The sequence below is a fragment of the Serinus canaria genome, chromosome 9 (genome assembly GCF_022539315.1).
Source record: "Serinus canaria isolate serCan28SL12 chromosome 9, serCan2020, whole genome shotgun sequence".
NCBI classification, from domain to species: domain Eukaryota; kingdom Metazoa; phylum Chordata; class Aves; order Passeriformes; family Fringillidae; genus Serinus; species Serinus canaria.
The window spans coordinates 8,511,491-8,527,766 of NC_066323.1; the positions used below are offsets into that span (position 1 = coordinate 8,511,491).

Consider the following 16,276-nt stretch of genomic DNA (forward strand, 5'->3'; position numbering starts at 1 on the left):
CACAGAGCCCTGCCTGTGAGTGAAGGGACAAGGTGATATATTTGCTGGGTCAAGGTGACCAACTGCTCAGCACAAGTAAACTATTCCACTTTCAGTGGGGACAGAGGAAACCAACCCCAAGACCCACCCATTCAGCCTCAGCTGCAATGCCTGATGGAGAACAAGCTCCCTCTGTCCTGAGAACTGGTCCCTCCTCTATCTTATTACCCTGCGGCTGCCCCAGACATCCCAGGGGTCAGCTCCACCCCGGAGCAGTTTTCTGCCTCCTTCTCCAGCCATTACATTATTTATCACTATTTATCACCCAGATGCCAGAGCACAATGGATTATATATTTAGACTCTACAGAGCAAAAACTGATAGTGCTGGAGTCAGGCACATGCCGAGCAGGAATATCTCTGCAGCGCTACTCACATCTGTCACCCCTCACACCATCCCAGCTATTCGTGCCCTGCATTCCTTTCCAGCCTCAGCCCTAGCTGCAGCCTTCCTCCTCCATTCCTTTCCAGCCTCAGCCCTAGCTGCAGCCTTCCTCCTCCCACCTCTCACCACTCTTCCAGTCACACTTCTCGCACAGACACGACCGCAGGTTCACACGTCAGAAGCCACCGAGCGAGCAGCCTCTGGGGGAGCTGTGAGCAGTGCCACGTTTCTGCTCCGTGCTTGAATGGGAGGCAGCCATGTGATGAAACTGTCCTGCGGATGTGCTGGCAGGAAAAGTCATCCTCTGAATGTGATGGGAACAGCCCCCACCTGATGGGGTCTGAGCCCGGGATTCCTGAAAGAACAGACTCAGAAGGAGTTCAGGCTCTCTGGCTCTCACCAAGCCTTTCCTTTTCCCAGAGCCCAGGGAAAACATCTGCCTAAGGCTGATTTCAGAGGGACTGCTTTGAGATTACTGTCAGGTTTTGAATGTTCCAATGTCCTGCTGGGGGCTGCGTAGAACATGGCTAAGAATGGTGGTCAGGAAAAAACCCTTTCATGTGGAAGCAACCCAAGGCATGCCCAGGAGAGTGCGAGTCCAGGACCCTTGGTGCTGCTGCCCTGCCCAGAGAATTGCCCTGCAGCCAGGCACTCACTGGCCCCCTTCCTATCCTGGGGCAAGCAGACATGCCGAGGCCAAACTGTAGCTCAGCGCCTGGCACGCAGGCCCAGCACTCCCCGGTACTCATCTGCCTTGAATTTCCCAACAAAGAGACCTGCGGGAGGGAGGAAGGAGGGAGGGTTACAGGGGAGGCAGGCCGAGTGGGCGGATGATTCCACCGCCATCCCCAGTGACACGGGGCCAAGCCGGGAGGGGGGAGGAGGAGGAGGAGGAAGAAGGGGAGGAGGGGACGAGGCTCTGGCTGTGCAGAAGCCAGGCTGGGGTGTGCGGAGGGGGCTGCCAGGGCTGACACAAGCAGCACATCTGCTCCCATGCAGCTGGGGGAGGGGAAGGGACAACCCCGGCAGTAGGGAGGGAAGCAAAGGAAACCCAGCTCCAACCCTGACTCCATCCCTACCCTCCCCCCAGCTCCTCCTTTGGAGCCAGCAGACCCTCTCCCCACGGCCTGGGAAGGTGCCATGCTCCCAGTTTCCCTCCCACTGCCTTGCCGGCGGGAGCAGCTGACAGCCTGGAACATGGATGCAGAGGCGGGTGAGGGACAGGCAGGCAGACGCTGCCTTCCCCGGGGAGTTCCAGCCTGGCTCAGGAAATTAGAGGGTATTTTATATCACAGAGTCATGTCCTCGGAATGAAGGGAAGGTGGGGAACAAGAGAGTGTGCAGAGGAGAGAAAGGAGGCCATAAACCCCAAGCCGCGGAGACGGCTGCGCCATGTCAGACCCCGGCTGTGCACACATCGCCAGCGCAGCTGCTCTGCTCCAGCCTCCTCATTTCCCCTTGGTGGCCTCCAGCCTGGCTGAGGCTGTGGATATAAGCATGTTTCTAGCTTCAGCCAGCTCTGGTCTCTCCTGAGCAGCATCCGCTAGCCACAGCGAGGTCCCTGAGAAGAACTCTGACGGAGTAATACAAGCCCAGTGAAAGAAGAAATCCAAGAGGCACAGACAAAGGCTTCCACAGGATTTGAACCTCAGATTTGGAGGCAGGCTTGGAGCTCAGCAGCAATTACTGCTTGTTTCTGACAGTCCTGTCCCCCACCTTGCCTACCTAAGGGCTTGCCGTGGAGATGATACTCAAAGAGAAGAAATCACAGACATGGTGGCAAATACAAAAACTGGATCTGGCATCAGAGGGCTCAGTTCCAAGAAGGGAGGTAGGGTTGGGGACCTCTTGGGCATGCTGGACAGCTTGATGGCCAGAATGAAAAACAGGGGACGTGCAAAGATTGAGAAGACAACTGAGCAACAACAATTTCACACTGAAAAGATGCAAAGTTAGTAGAGCAGATTAAAGAAGATGTCTCCTCAAGCGTTAAGAGGAAAAAACCTTTACAGAGCAGCAACGTTTTTCCAAGAGTGCAAAGCCCAGAAACTAAATTATAAACAATCTTCTCTTACAACATTCCAGAAGTGCACAATTAGGTTGGTCATTCCTGTAACCTTAACAGCTCCTATCTCCTACAGCTCACAAAGGAAGAAAAAAAAAATCAAGCAAACAAAAACCATCAGGAAACCAGGAAACACTTCTACCCAACAGCACAAGCTTCAGGGATTTACACACTAGAAATGTGATCTCATTTTCAAGACCTCTAGTACACTCCCCTTAGGGTAGGGATGTCTTCTTTCCAATTGATTGTATAGATTAATAATGCTACATAGCTAAAGGAAGCACCTTCATGTTTTACTACCCAAATATGAGCAGCTCCTGGCTCTAGAGCAAAATCGTTATCTCTTCTGTAAGATAGTGCTGAAGCCACAGGGATGAGCTCTACAGCCATTTCACCAGATTAGAAAACTGGAGAGGGCAATTCTCTACGAATGTTGGGATTTCAGTTGGGAAATATGTGCCTGTTAGATTAAGCCCAGATATGTATTTCCCAAGGGGATACAATTCACCCAAGAGTACAGACCCAAACAAAGAATTCACATGGCAGTGATCACACGTATATTGGTGAGACCTTGGGCTTTGCAGGCAAACAAGATGAATCAAACAGGATTAGAGGATTTGAGCTGTCTGTCTCTGTAAGCCAACACACTCTTTGTGTCTCCCTCACCGTATTTTCACCTCCTGTGCAAAGAAGAGTACAAATTGCATTACACTGGGGTGAGAAGGACTCTCTGACCATAAACAGACTGTCACTCTCCCATTTAATTCCCCTTCCAAGCCCCCAGATAGGGTGTTCTGCACTGCTCCTCTAAGCTGCAGCAAGGTAAAAGGGGAAACACAGATTTGTAGATGGTTTCATTTTCAGATGTGCTGTCCTGTCTGTCCCTGCACCCCATATGAACATGAACTCCTTTGCAGCACTGTCTTTACCTGGTGTAAGAAGCACAAATCATCAGCAGTTGTCCTACTACCAAAACAGTAACACATCTCTGCATTTGTGCAGGAACGAGCTCTCCTGCCCTCCTAAGAAGTCCGGGGAGGACTCCTCAAGGACTCCTCAAAGGTCATTCCATTTCAAGCTACTACCTGCACTCCTCAAGAACAGGCTCTTTTCTTTTCAGAGAATGTTTTGAGTTGGAAAGGATCTTACAGATCATTTAGTCCCAGTCCCCCTACTAGAGGCCTAGAGCCTCCCTCAACCATGTTTACTTCTGCTGCCCCACAGCCTCCTCATGCACCATCCCCAACTTTCTGTGCCTTCCCCCCACGGTCAGTCAGACATCCAAGAATCCAACTGTTTTCCCTGAGAAGCCCTCATCAACACATTTGTAATCACTCCGCTAGACAAACACCAGGACAAGCAGAGCCCCGAAGTCTGGGCGACACTTAGCTTCAGCTGGACCTGTGCTCAGTCCTACAGGTATCACTGTGTGGCAGATGACAGAGATCAGACCTCCCGCTCACCCAGTCCAAAGACTGGAAACGGAATGCCATTTAGGTAGGAGCTACCCAGGCTCAGAGGCCTGCCCAGGAGTAGCACTTATCAAAGCAAAGCTACAGACTGATTTCACAGTGAGTGCAGAGCCCTGGCAGCCCCTCCCACCTTGATCCCAGAGTGACCATCTGGCTGCAGCTCTGCTCTGCAAACAAGCCCGACAGACCTGTCCTCCACCGACCTACTGGCAGCAGGAAGCTGCACAGGGACTGCAGGAGGCACCTCCACACTAATTAATCCTGCCCTGCCCAAGCGATGCTTCCAACCTCCAGAAGGACATTAACAGACATCATCAAAGAAAGCATTCTGCAGGCCCCGGAAGGTTCAGTGACACTTTCAGTCTCTTTGAATTGGAAATCAGGACAAACGGGAACTTCCAGCAGAAGCCAAGTCAGGTTCTTCACGCTGCTAGCTCAATTTCAGCTCCTCAGTAACTAAAAGCTTGCATAAACGTACAACACAACACAAAGATACAAGACAAGTGCAGGGATTCACTGTGAGAAAAAAATATTTGATTTTAAACATCTGCAGAAATGACCTGTAGGGAATGGAGACAATTCCACACATAGTAACAGTGGCCAAAACCTGGGCTTGTGTTCAGGGTGGGAGAGGAAACAGGCCCAAAGAGGCTGCAGCCAGAGATGTGTATGAGACAGGGTAAAATCCTGATGTGGTTGCTGTGGTTCACACTAATGTGAGACAGCAAGCACACCGGAGGAAGGAGGCTTGGTCTGCTGTGACACTCAGCTCCATCTGGACACAGACAGCAGGAAGAGCCCACAAGGCAGAGCTGCAAAACACCAGCTCCTGCTGACAGAGGGAAAGGGTGAGAGGTGAAAATAGTGCAGAGGAGGACAAAGGGTTTATCTGGCTACTGCTGGTTAAAAAACGCAAAGGACAACATCAGCTTATCAAGAAGCTTGTGAATGAGGTGTTTGCACCCCACAAGGAGGTCCTTGCAACTCCCCATGAGTGAGAAGTCACTCCGTCTTTCTAGGCTGGCTAGAAAAGCAACAGCTTCCCCTGCAATGTCCAGGGACTTCACACTGGTTAAGATGATTGTAAGGAGCTGTAAAAAGCCCCAAGGGCTGCTGGGGGGACAGCGTGAATTTTGCACATACACCACAACCAAGGGAGAAGGCTGTGATGCCTGTGAAGGCTCTGCATGCACCGTAAGGAACACAAGACCAGGCCTTCCTTTTCTGGCCCTCAGCTGAGGGACACCAAGCCAGTCCTGCTTTTTCTAACAGCAAGTGAGGCTCCTGCCAAGAAAGCGCTGCTGCTGTGGAATGTGCTGGGCCAGCAGTACAGCTCATTCCTGGAAAAGCATCAACTCAGCGGGAGACCAAGGAGAGGAGAACAGGGGGAAATTGGGAAGAGGGGGAGGGTGGGAAACAAAGTCTGAAAGCTTGGACTTCCACACCTGGGGAGGCACAGAGCAGTCTGCTCACCAGCACCTCCTCCTCATGGGCTGCCAGCACAACAGCCCTGCCCAGCACCAGCCCTATGCTCTTGGAGCACCCTTCTGCCAGCCAGATACCTCCAGAGCAGATCTGGGACCACACAGACCAAGGCAGATGTCTGTGGGGAAGAGGAGCAAGGTTCATTTCCCCCATCATGTTAATAATTAATTTAATGACAGATCTCCATGAGGAAATGACAAAGCAGCCTCCACATGTGTCCTGTCCTCAAGATACTGACCAGCTCACATTACTCTCTCCTTGCATAAACAATTTTGCAAGAGCCTCCCTAGGAAACCGACTCAACCTCCTACCCAATGGGAAGGGGTCTTGAAGCACAACAGGCTGTAGATGGCTGCACCTACTCTGCACATTCAGCTGGGCTGCCATCAGCAACAACTCTGCTAACTGGGTCTGTAAGACATACAGAGAACCCCCATAAAACCAACAGGCTGTTAATAAAGCTCACAACAAACTTTCACCACAAAACATGTGCCAAAGACAATGAAAAGGACTCACGCAAAGAAGAGCCTTTCAGTGTCACAACAGCTGCGTGGTGGCAAAGATTGCAAGCTATTATTGCAGTACTCTGAAAAATGGGCAAACACTGATACTACATCCCTCTGGTCCTAAAATGCAGGAGGCAGAAGAGAGCACGAGGGGTCTGAACACTCATAAGAAACTTTTCTGACCATTGCTAAGCCAGGCACACTTAATTGTTTTTCTTCCTCATCTGCTTTTGACTGTGTCATGCAGATAGTACAAAAAATTCCCTGTATAAAAAAAAAAAAGTGAATAAAGCACATTTTAGTAGCCTTTAATATACTTCATCAATTTTACTAATACCAGTCTTATTCACCAAATTCCATTCAAGACATAAGACAACAATACAACAAGTAACCTACCAAGCATGAAGGCTCGCCCTCCAGCCAACAACCCAGAAAGCATGAAAATACTGTTCAACTGCTGGAAGAAAGAGACAAGAAAGGTGCTCCAGTCCCAACCAAACCAATCATGTGCTGGCACACAACTTTCTCAACTAAAGGTCCAGCAAGCAGATGAAAGCCATACAGTAGGACCCAATACATTACTGTAAATATAAAGTCTTCACAGCTGCCATGTACAGAATTCAGTTCAGGTCCTAGCAGGCCTCACCTATACACCAGGAATTATCTTCCTTTTCAACAAGAGGGTAAGCCTCCCCTCAGTTTAGAAGAGGACTGTGTTTTGGATCACTGTAGCACCAGGTCCAACTGCTGCTTTTCTTTGACACTGTTAACTCCTGGACCTGACCCTGTCACATACCATGGCAAAACCTTCCATCTGCTGTCTCTGACAACTGCACCAAAGGCTGGGTAATGGCCATTGACCTCCAGAAATCACCATCACAGGACATGGAATGTTTCTGTTGTGGGGCATCTCAAAGCCACAACTGCCAACTCCTAAGTCCTTCAAGGACGGAAGAGTGCAGGGGAAGGGCGCACAACCTGTCTACAAGTCTGCAAATATCCCATGAACTCAGAAACTGTGTTGAACTGGTCATGCTACACATTAGCTATTCCCAAAGGCAGTCCAGAAATACTCATCACATGTTGTTACTGCAATGGGGCCATCCTGTGTCTGTGGATCTGCTGGTAAGTCATGTTACAAGACCACCATGATTTTGAGCTTCCTAATTATCTGCAATACTGACACCAAGTTCCCTTGAAGCATCTCTCCTGTAAGTTATATGTAGAGTGACCACAAACACTTAGTACCAACACCACATGTTGATTAACCAGGAGCACAGCTGCACTCTACAGTCAGGATGGCCAGACAGTCCCCACCTCACATCTACAAACCCTTCTACATGGCAGAGCTAAGTCAGACCCAGCTCCAACATCATGCACACTGGCAGAGATGTTACACACCTTGTGTTAGTTTGAAACTGCCTCAAAGAAAACCAGAGCTTACTGATGAAGATGTTGACATTTTCAAAGTCCCCTGACACATCCAGGATGACTAGACAAGGAATAGTCTTAAAGATTTTCTCCAAGTATAACTTTTTGGCCCCTGCTGAAACAACACATTTTTAGTCTAGAAGAAAAATCCACTTCCCAGGACGCCCTTTGGGACCTAAAGATGCATTTACCAGCTCTAGGTCTAAGGCATGTTTGCCATAAGGGAGTTAGCTCTGCAACCAGAACCACGAAAATTCACCCTTCTCAGAGTGACAAAAAACAGTAAAAAGCCTCAAATGAACACAGTGCAAGAGCAAGACTTCATGCATTGAGCCCCTATATGGATTTCCAGTATGGCATGGCCCCATCTGGGCCCACAGGCAAGTCTCTGTGTGAATGGCACTAACATACTGGTTGAGCTAGGCAGGGCTGAATGAACTGGGACAGCTGGTTAGCTGTATGCAAACACAAGTATGGAGTTTGCATATCCATCACAGCTTCTGGAAAAAGCTTCAGCTTGAGAAGCTGCTGCTCCCTGGGGCCAACCAGGCAACAGCCATCATCACTGCAGCAACTTTCTCCCTGCCACGATGGCATCAGGCCATCAAGCCAAGGTTGTCACCTGCTCCTGACATTGCTCTGGCTGTCAACCACAGCAGCACAGCACAATGCAGTGTACAGGGAGCAACCTATTTGATCACAGGTCATGAGACACAAAAACACCATGAGTAGGTAGCCAGAGTAATGCTGAGGGAAAGACTTGAAGCCCAGACAGGAGCAGGTTACTGCACTAACACCAGCTTCCCTGCTATAATAATCCATGCAGAGCCAAAGCTCCTGAAACACAGACCCCTCTGATAGAGTCTCAGTGTCCCCAGAACCAGCCTGTAGGCACCAGAAAAGTCCACAAACTCTGCTACCCAGACCTAGAACTCCCAGCCTATCACAGAGACAGCTGCCAGCAATCAGAGAGGCCACATAGCAAATAAATTCCTCTCCAAACCCTAGGGGCAGGTCAAAAACCAGCAGAGGAAAGACCTTCCCACACAGCAGCCAGTGACAGCTCTCCCAGAAACAGAGCTTTGCTCCAAGTCACGTGAGGAAGCCTTTCCCACTTCAGCTTCTGTCTTCAGCCAGGACCAGAAGGACACACTTCCACTGCAGCAACTCAGTCACTGCTCCCTCTTTTCCACAGTTCTAACATCCTAACAAATTTTAGCCAACAAGACACAAGGACAAATACCCCAGTGAGGAGATAATCACCACAAAGGATTTAGTGGAGCAGGATACCACAATGCTGCTTCTGCTGCCTTCCATAGCTAGCTGTGACTGAAAAAACAACACCTCTGGTATGTCTCCTTTAATAAATAACTGATACAACAACCACAACAGTCCCAACCCTCCACTGTGATACAGAATTACACAGCACAGGAAGGTCAGCGCCAGGCATCTCTGCCTGCCAAACCCTCCGGAGAGTTCCAGCCCATTCCTGGATGGGTTTAATATTAGTGCTACAGTAGTAACAACAAAGCAATGGAAACAAGCGAAACCAAGAGCTTTGGGGCTCAGGGAAACACTAATGCTTCAGCTCTGCAAGCTAATTCAGTCCTCAGAGACCACAGCCCAAAAGCTCACACTCTCTCCTAAGGCCACCATGGCATTACACAGATAAGCACATGGACAAAGCAGACAAAGTCACAGAGATTAGACTAATTCCCCTATTTGTACCTTATTGAAACGCCTTCCAAAAAGCCTTTACAAAAGGATTTGGTCCAAAAATTTCCAACGGCAGCCACCAGCGGGATTAAGTTTTACTTAACTTGCCAGCTGCTGCCTAACAAGCCAGCACCAGAGGGACAAACAGTAACAAAGCCACGTGGTGCCACATCCCCCTTCTGGAAAACAACAATCCATCCAGCACAGGTCAGAAGGGCAGGCTCTGAATAACAAACAAGGGATGGAGAGAGGAGGAAATCAATAGGAAACACCAAAACCACACAGCCCTGACTGCTGCTTCATCAGATGTGCAACATGACACAAAGCTGGTGCAACATAAAGGCAATTTCCTGCAGACTCAGTATCTGCTGTGCTGTGCAAGCCCAGCTCCTCTTCATGGGCTATTTCACAGATCAAATATCTTAAACCACAACATTGTTCTATCTATTTGGATGCAGTCAAGAGTGGAGGAGTAGCAATTCATTACAGCAGGTACCCTCAGCTCACAACAGTTCAGCAACTGCCACACGGACATGGAAGAGGCTTCCCATCCCTTTAAGTACACTGAGCTCAAAGCGGACTTCAGGAATTTCAACTATGCTCCCTACACCTCTACATATACAGCTTTCAAGTCTAGATGAAGGGCCTGATGCCCACCCTGACAGAGGACTGAAGCCAAACCCACGTGTGCAGCAGAAAAGCTGCAGGGGAAACCAGATTTTCTTTGCTTATATTCACAGACCCTTTCCTGAGCACCCCCATGTGCATAGCAATGGGTGGCAGCCTCCACCTCGAAGAATTCACACTTGCTAGGAGACCAGGTGAAGAGATCACTGGAGAAAGAGGCCAGGAGCATGATGGAGAAGAAGAACTTACTGAACGCTCAGTCCTCCAAGCACAATGACCTTGGGCTCATGGACCATCTACCTCCACCCCTGCACGCCAGCATCTCCCTTCTCAGAGTCCATTATGAAATGCAGCCTCCCCAGCAACATCATGCTCTCACTGCAGCATGTAGGAAGGAACATCACCGCTTACACTACCATCCAGAAGACCCAGCATCCACCTTGTGGGTGAGCCAATGTCTGGGATTTTGGAATGGCAAAATTCTAGAAGAAATTCTAGAGTTCGCTTTAGAAAAAAAGAGGTATCTCAGCGGAACCAGAAAACTGAGCAGTGGGGCCACAACTATCATATCATAACAACAAAAAATCATCAGGTTGTGACCCAAATTATGGTGGTTTATGAGCCGTTCTTTTACGGCATTTTTCCTTGACCTCCAAATCTGAACCATGCTGGAGCACAGCCATACCACAGCCGGGGCACACCGATTCACTTTGCAGCAATTTCTGAGACATCAAGGTAGGTTTTTGGTCTGTACTGGAATTTGGAGGACCAGAGTCCTCCAGATGATTTCAGAACACTGAACTGCACCAAAACAGCTGCATTCACATGGCTGAGTAAAGATTTCTTGACCTTTCTTTTTTTTTTCAGAAATGACAAAAGAGGATTAAAATTAAGAAACATTCCCATCAAACACATAACTAAAAACAATGCCTCTCCAAGAAAAATGCTGGCTTCAACATGACACCATATTTTGGGAGAAAATATGTTCAGTCAAAAAAAAAATTCTGACCAGTTCTGTCTGCAAACTAGTTCAATAGCTGTTGTAAAGCTTCATTGTTTGCATAGGACACAACAAGGCCTTAGGGAAATTGGTCTGAAGCCTGATTTGGCTAACTTGGCTTTTCGAACACCACCCCTGGGCAAAGAAACCAGGCTGTGACTGCCATCCAATGTGGCCTTCAGAGCACAGCTCCAACCACAACTGAGAATGCCAGACACCTACAGAGACAGTAATAGCTGGGTCTGAACAGCAGGACACACAGGGCCAGGCACAGACAATACAATCCAGGGAATCAGGGAATACTGTCAACTAACCTTCTCCATCTCCACCTCAACCCTGGCACTGCTGTAGTCCCCACCACCACAACACTTGGAAACGGCCTCCAGCAGCAGCTCCAGCCAGAATCAGCTCCAGTGTCCACGGGCCACCCCAAGCACGGGCAACATTACAGGAACTCCCCACCACACATGCAGACAGTGGTTACAGCTCTCTGCCAAATCCTCAGCAGCTCAGGAGACAGAGGCACAGGTTGCACTAACCTACATGTAAAATGTCTGAAGTAACTGCTGGTGGGCCCTTGCTAACCAGGGCAGCTCACCTCACAGCAGGCATGGAAACATATCCTCTGGATCACAACAGATGAGCTGCTGTGGCCTTTCATGTGTGAAGTGCTCCTCTCCACATGGAATGGACAGGGACTGACTAGAAACTGGAAAAAAGTGATAGCCACCTTCCAGTAGGGCCAGTGCTGTCACTTAGACCACCACACAGGACGTGAGCATGCAAAGGAGTTTTGTAGGCCCTTTCACTCATAGATTTCTTGCCCACCTCTCTCAGCACGAAATTCATGCTGACATGGAAGGAGTCTCCATCAGGGGCATGGGACAGGCAAAGGTCTTCTGGAGACAGCAAAAGTTTCCAATTAAAAATAAATTTTAAAAAGTTCCCAAAATCAAAATAAAACAACTCCCCCAACACATGCTACAAAGAGCTGGCAGGAAAGGCAGGGGCACAATGCCAGGGCTCACCACTGCTTAAAAACTGACACTGCTTATTAAGTTTAGGATCTCTTCCCCAGCTCCCAGCACTTCCAGCCAGAAGGACAGTCACCACTGGTATCAATTTCAAAAAGACCCTGCAATAAAAATAAATCACTCAGCCTTTCAGAGAGCATCAACGCGTTTCCTCATGCACATGTGCAGAGATGAGGCTGCCAAATACCAATGGCATCTGACCCCTACACTGGGAATTCCCGCAGCGCCCGCTTTATTCTGCCTCCAGAGCGTTGTTCTAATCACTGCCTCATACCCGGCTTTGGAGAGCAGGTGATAATTAAGCAGGTCTGGATGAGATACTGGGCCAGTGATTAGCTGGATACCAATTTTCGCTTCACAGCTGAGACCAAGGAATCACCACAGCTATGAAACTAAAATTGGAATGGAGACCTGCAAGAGGGAGAAACCAGCGGCAGCAGGAGGAGCAGCACCATCCCACTACTGTACCTCAGATCACTGGTGCTCTACCAGCAATGCAGAACCAGTAGGATGGGGAGGGAGGAGTGGTCCCCTTGCAGAAGAATGAGGCCCTTCTGCTCTCCAGTCTAAAAGAAGAGAGTTGGCCAAGTGAAGATAAGCAAAATGATCACCAAAGTGATTTCTTCACAGGCAAAAGAAATTCAAACTTTCAGCACTCCACAATTTATGGAAAGACAAGGCAGAACTTCAGGCCAGGTGCTAAGGATTTACCTGGAAGACAAATTACACTCAGTAAAATGCTCTGAAAAGTTTAGCTTAAACTTTAGCATGCCCCTTTGGGAACACATTTTGATCAAGAGAAAATGAGCAGAATCAACAAAACACAGAAAATGAATCAAAAGAAATCACATTTCAGCTGATATAAGAATATTCTCAGAGTTGTACCAGATAACAAGACAAATCTGTAGTTCAGCTATGGCAGCTGGGCACAATATCTGGCTGGTGAGAAGTCCACACTGCACAGGTACATTTCTCATGATGGACTTGGGTAGGAGACAACACTTTACACATGACTGTAGCCCATGTCCCAGCAAACTACAAACTACAGACCATCAGCACGGTTGTTCCCCTCCCAGCTGCGCAGGTGCCCGGAAGAATTTACGGTCCTGTTCTTCCAGCACCTCTACAGAAGGTGAGAGCTCTGTCATGCTAAGAGACACACAAATGTTTGCCCAAGAAGCTCCCAGTGTCAAGTGGACAAGACAAAGCATAGCTAGAGATTCCATTTTATGGACTAAGGGAAAAAAAAAATTACAAAGTCTGCTCAAAATCCTGAAAAACATGGGGGAAGTCTGATGGAGAACATGGATCTCAAAAGCACTCACAGCACTGCACTGATCTAAGGTGCTGTCCTGCTGATCAACACACAGCTCCTACCTGTGAAACACAGAATGAAAAGATTCAAGCTGCAGGAAGAAACTTTCCCTCTCTAATGAGTGCAATGTTAACAGTCAAGGGCAGTTCCACACTTCATGGTGAGAAACATCCACACAAAGCATCTCAGGTCCAGGTCTCAGGTCAAAGACCACAGGACCACGTCTGTGTACTGCCACACTCATACCATCCATCAGTTGACCTTCATGTGCCTCCACTTCCGGGATCAGCAGAACACAAAGCCAACAAGGGCACAAATATCTACACCCCGTTAAATACAGCTGTAGCACACTGCATCAGGAACAAAACTCTGCAGCCTTCCTGCTGCTCCCAACTCCTCTCCCCAGGACCAGGTGCAGGAATTCCTCTCATTTCTCCTCCTTGCCACCCAGAAGTGACACCACTCAGGGGTCTTAATTATTTGAAGCTGAGCACTAACTCCTGCCATAGCCTGACAACTCCACAGCCACCCAGGGGAACATCAGTTCACATTTCCAAGGAGATGTAAACACTGAAGCTGCTCCATCACTACTCTGATTCTCAGAGCAAACAAATATTAACAAGATAAACAAAAGAATGAAAAATCCCACACACCAAGACTGAGGCTGTAATACTCCCTTGGGGATGGAGTTAGCTGAAGGGAATACCAGACTGGAAAAAAGGAGGAAGAGAGAGAAAGAGTCAGACTGGGCTACAGAGGTGAGAAGAAACATTGGAGATTCTGCTCCAGCTGGCTCTGGAAGGTGAGATGTCTCTGTTCCTAATAAGATGAGAGGAAAAGTTTAGTTTATGCCACAGGGATCCAGCAGAAAGTCCAAAGCAGAACCATGGAACCTGCAGGCCTCCTCCTCACTGATCAGCTTCCCTAAGGCCACATGCTTCTTCTCTCATTGAGGGGGCTTTAACCTGGGTCCCACTCCTGGACACTGCCCAGCTGAGAGAGAGCAGCTCAGCAGAAGCCAGACAGAAGGCACCCTGAGGGAATCCCCTCAGGGAAGGAGCTGAGAGGAATACGTGTGCAAGAGAGAAATGCTTTTCCCTGTCACACAGCTCCTGAATGCCACCATTGTTAACCTCCAGTCTAGTTTTCATTAATTGCCCATGCATTTGCAGTCAAGCAGCCAAGGTGCCTCCTGCCCTTCTGTCTCTGATTCTCCCTGCAGGCCAATGGCTTGTTTTCTCTGGACATCATTTACCAGGGATCATGAAATTTTGTGCGCTGCCTGGGGCTTCAGGGCTTCTCAGAGACAAGGCTGCAGCTGGACTGCTCTGGTTGTTCCCACCATGTTCCAGCCAACCACCAGCACATTCTTCAGCTCTCTGGAAAGCAGCAGAGACAGCTTTCCTGATGAAGCATCCATGGCAACAGAGTCTTGCTCTATTTCTCAAACCCCAAGGCTTGCACATGCTGCTCCAACTGCACAGCTCATTGCCCAGGACTTCTCCAAGGAACAGGCTGCCCACACACAGCCTCTGACCCCCTCTCAGCTGCACCTTTCCTTCCAGAGCAGTTTATGCTTCCCAAATAAATTAGCTGAACTGGCCACAACAAAAATATCATCCTATGCGTTCCTGACACAACTGATCTTGTGGTGTCTTCCTGAGTGACTTTACCCTCTCTCTGCTATCACCTACTATAACTCCCTATGCTGCTTTATGGTTGAGTTTTATTAATCTATCCTCTTGTAGAACCTTAAAGAGATAGAGGATGAAAAGGCACAGCACAAAACCTCACTGCCACCAGACCCTTCTTCCCAATGCAAGATGCTATTTATTACTAAACTTTGTTTATAGTTGCGCACTCTCCCACCCACATGGCAATGTTTCATTCACGACAAGTTTGAATTCACTTCAAGAACAACATTTCAAAGGATTCCAAAGCATTTGTTTACAAACAGCATGCATGGAGAATTCACTTCTCCCACCAATGAGCATGGTCCCCTCCGAGACCAGGAGAGGCAGCTGTTTCATAGCACCCAACGCTACTCAACAGCTGAGGGACAGGAAACAATCACAGACAACTGATATTACTGAGGAAATTTATGGAAAATGAGGGCTGGAGATCTGTATTTGCCAGGAGGGAATGGGGAAGCTTCTGAGGATTAAAGCTCTCCACTGGGTCAGGAGGAATTTAGGGAGGCAAAGTGCCCCAGACTGCGGTCAAAGGACTGACTCCAAATTTCAAGCCTCATCTGAAAGCTGGCACCTCCCAAAGTAACGGGAACCTGGGCACTGGGATAATTTGGCTAAGGAGGGGAGAGCACCCCCTGCTGAGGCAGCCACATAGATCTCATCCAAGCCCCAAACAGGCCCAGCCCTGTTCAACATAGGGTACAAGCCAAAATCACAGCCTAGAGAGGTATTTGGTGCAGTGAGAAGACACTGGGAAGACTATAAAACTGAAAACACTTTGCAATCCCAGCCCATACACAAGACCTACTGTAAACTCTAAATCTTCAGAGGAAGGATCACACAACTCCTTCAAACACCAAAGTCCTAGGAATGGTAAAGGATCACATATTGTAGAAACCAGAAGGGCCCCTGGATGGAAAAAGAGGTCCTCAAAAAGGCTAAAGGTAAGTTAGCTGGAGGAAATCTGGACAAAGGGTCTTACAGGGAGCTGGCTTCACATGTACTTGCTTCCCAGAACAGTAACCAACTTTACACAAGTAGGAGACAGCAGGAGCTGCCCAGAATACTGGTGAGTACAACACCCAAACAAGGGACACAACACACCTCCTCACCTCCAAAGAGTCACCTGTGATGGGAGGAACCAAAGGACATCACAAAACACGTGATGGAAACACCAGTGTCGGAAGAGAGCTGCCCTGCAGGAATTGAGGCAGGGCTGCACCCCTCTTCCATACCAGAGACTGAGCATGGGACATCTCTGAGGATGAGACATGTACATCGGTACAGTGGGTTTTGCACACACCCCTTGCTCAGAGATGGGCAGCGCATGGAGACCTCTCACTCCTTCTCCATGGAGGGAGGGGAGGACAAAGCTGGTCTTCTCCACACATTCTTCCAAAAAATGAGATGCAGAGGACAAAGCTGACAAAATGGATGTCCCTCCCCAAAATGGATGGTAGGAGAACAAAACTGTCCCCAAATCCATTCCATGGAAAGGGCTGATGGAGGTGG

General features: G+C 48.7%; 1 protein-coding gene across 2 annotated transcripts in view; it reads right to left on the minus strand.

Annotated features, from left to right (window-relative positions):
- The window catches only part of DVL3 (dishevelled segment polarity protein 3), a 33,639-nt gene that overhangs the window by 16,379 nt on the left and 984 nt on the right, over positions 1 to 16,276 (minus strand). The gene's annotated exons all lie outside the window — the stretch shown is intronic.